A 2,818-nucleotide genomic window follows, 5' to 3' on the forward strand; every position below is an offset into this window, starting at 1 on the left:
CACCCTTTAATCCTGAGGTTCATCTGCCGGGGCCAAGCACGCTTGGACGGTGGCAGCGAGGTCCTCAGGACGTAGATGGATTGCCTTACGGGCTAACGAGCTCCATCTGCCCGGGGAGGGGCCCCGACCGGGAATCGAACCCGGGTCTCTGCAGTGATAGTGCAGTGTCTTTTCCCCTGGACCACCGGGTGCTCCCAATGTTTGAAGATAGCCTTGTAGTGAATGACAATGTGTTTCAAATAGATTTCCCTAAAACTTATATTGCTTTTTAACAGAGGTAAGCTGTAGTTCTGAAAGTGTTAATTAGATGTCACAAATTCTATTTGCTCCTGAGTTGTATTACTCATCTCGGTTGTATGGTAAGTTTGTTCTGAGTCTTTAAGTGAAACACAGTCCTGTGTTCCATTTTCTCTTTCCAGTAATGTAAATGGCCTAATACACTGGCAAACTTTTATGTGTCCCTTGGAGCCCAAAGTGCTCCCCTGGCTTGTGTCCAAGTTTGAAGAAACCAAAGAAAATTCAGAGGAGAGATCTGTTTTAAGATCTTCCACACTTATTGGTCCTGATCTTAGAGATAGCTCAATGCTAGAAATATAGGATGGTCTGTAAAGTTTGTCATTATCCAGAATAAGCTAGGTCTGAAGTTGTATCACAAAACAGGCTTCTAACTGTGACAGATTAGAACTGCACCCATCAGCTCCTCCTTGGGCAATCATGGGTTGCTTCTTATCTGTCTGGTATTGAATAACAGATGTTATTTAGTAAGTGTCTTCCTCAAATCGGTTCTAGTATTTGTAGTCACAATATACGTATTCAAACTTCCATGAAAATGAATGTAGTAAGTCCGTAAAGCTTGGATCTGACCCTTCTCTTTGCAGACTGGACAATACTCATGGGCAATTGTTTTCACAGGATTACAGTTCTGCCGGCTCCCGGTTCCCGGCGCCCCCGGCAACCCACGCAACCGCGGCCCCCGTCGCATGTGGCTGCCTCAGCCCGCCCGGCTACCGCTGCTGCTGCTGTTGGAATTGCAACTGTTGCGGGGGGTGGGGGTGGTGCCGCTCTTGCTCCCGTCGCGTCCCCGCTGTTACCATGGCGCGGGTGACGGGATCTCGCCCCCCTTTCCCTTGACGCCGCTGCTGCAACCTGAGCCGGCGGCTGCGGGGCGGCGTGGAACCCGGTCCCACGGCTCAAAGGTTCTTGCCACCGTCGCTGCTGGAGTCACCGCCACGAGCACGGCTGATGTGGGCTGCCTGCCAACCAGAGCTGCACTCGCCGCTCTGCGCCTCCGCGTTCCACACCCTCGGTCCCGGGGGCGGTCCCGGTGCCCCGAAAATGAGTTGAGTCACGGAGGTATAAGTAGATAGTTTGCCACATCCTGTCAGTGCTGCACGGGCAGACGCTGTAACTTGTCATTTAGTCTTAATATCTCGCAGCGATTCCATAGCTTCTCGCCACAAGCTGGGAAACTTTTTTGCTCCCATAGACTCTTTTCCGGTCTCTTCCCACAGTTCTGGCCCAATTTCTTTCCATAAAGTCACGTCCAAGGCATCATTAAACGATGCAAAATGTCCCTTTCCTTTTGCCCAGGACAGTAGCTGCCTCAATGCAGCTTCATCGTACTTAATTCCTCTCGTAGAGAGTATAGGGTGGAGGAATTTCACCACTGCCTCTTCCGTTTTGGTCAGGGTAGTCCCCATTCCTCCCTGGCTGCCTGGGAAGCCCCCACCCAGGCTTTCCTTTGCTAGCAACAGACAGGCTTACCGCGTCCAGCACTTTGAAACAACCAGTGCCGAGGACAGCACTCTTTTACAGCCAGTTTCCTCTCTTCTCCCCTCTGTCCCGTCATTTACTGCTCCATGTCAACAAAACCAAAGGGTCCCAGGTCCCTGTTCGGGTGCCAAATGTGGCAGAGAGGGCACGGAGAAACTGCACGCAGATCAATATGATCAATAGGCAGATCCCACTTTATTAAGTGTTACAGTAACTATTTTATACTTTCTTACACATACATGTCATCACATCATTGGTTAAGTACAGGCACATGTCCATGTCGCTACACAATTGGTTTGAAATAGTTAAACACACTTCTTAGCACCCAACACCTGCTGCCATGCGATTGGTCCGTATGCAGTGTCCATGTGCATTTCTGCTCACAGCTATCTCACAGTTAGCATTCCTGCAAGCTGACATCAATGCCAACACCCTTCCCACAACCTGCAAGCAGACCTCTCGCTAACAGTATGGTTTGTTCACAGTGCTCGCCTTAGCCAAGCACCCCACATCCAACCTTTCTTGTAGATGGGCATCACATTTGCTAACATCCAGCCGACTGGGACCTCCCCGGTGCCGTGGGTATTCAAGTGAGCGGGAAAGAACGACACATCTATGAGATGCAGATTCAAATCCGTTTTATTATCAGAAGGCTACTCAATATATAATCTTTTGAGTCCTGGACATGCGACCAGAAGCACAGCATGCTATTATGATTGGTCAGCACACACTGTCCATGCGCCTCAGACAGTCCAACGATTGGTAGTCTTAAAGCACACATTCCTGGGAAAAGTTTCTGTTATCACCGTTTCTCACACATTGCTTTCTGCTGACCTCTGCATTCCTGCAGCTTCAAACTTGTTCTTGTTTGACTAACGGTCAGCTCCTGGCCTTCTCAGAACCCAGCACAATCCTTTAAAACTGCCAAGACCCCAGCAATTCCCCCTTTCTGTTTAAGCATAGAATCAAAGCTACGAATAATACAATCCTGAAGACACCTAAAAACACACAGAATAATAAGTAATAAAACCAGAATGAAAACGAG

At 49.1% G+C, this 2,818-nt stretch overlaps 1 protein-coding gene and 1 non-coding gene across 2 annotated transcripts in view; one reads left to right on the forward strand and one right to left on the reverse strand.

Annotated features, from left to right (window-relative positions):
* LOC114068944 (secretory carrier-associated membrane protein 1-like) overlaps window positions 1–2,818 on the forward strand; it is a 62,299-nt gene that overhangs the window by 31,863 nt on the left and 27,618 nt on the right. The gene's annotated exons all lie outside the window — the stretch shown is intronic.
* TRNAD-AUC lies at window positions 120–192 on the reverse strand. Its single transcript has one exon. It is a non-coding gene; the product is annotated as a tRNA-Asp (tRNA).

Source organism: Empidonax traillii, unplaced genomic scaffold (genome assembly GCF_003031625.1).
Source record: "Empidonax traillii isolate 1590-97213 ecotype Southwest subspecies unplaced genomic scaffold, ASM303162v1 scaffold1153:size175901, whole genome shotgun sequence".
Classification (NCBI taxonomy): Eukaryota; Metazoa; Chordata; class Aves; order Passeriformes; family Tyrannidae; genus Empidonax; species Empidonax traillii.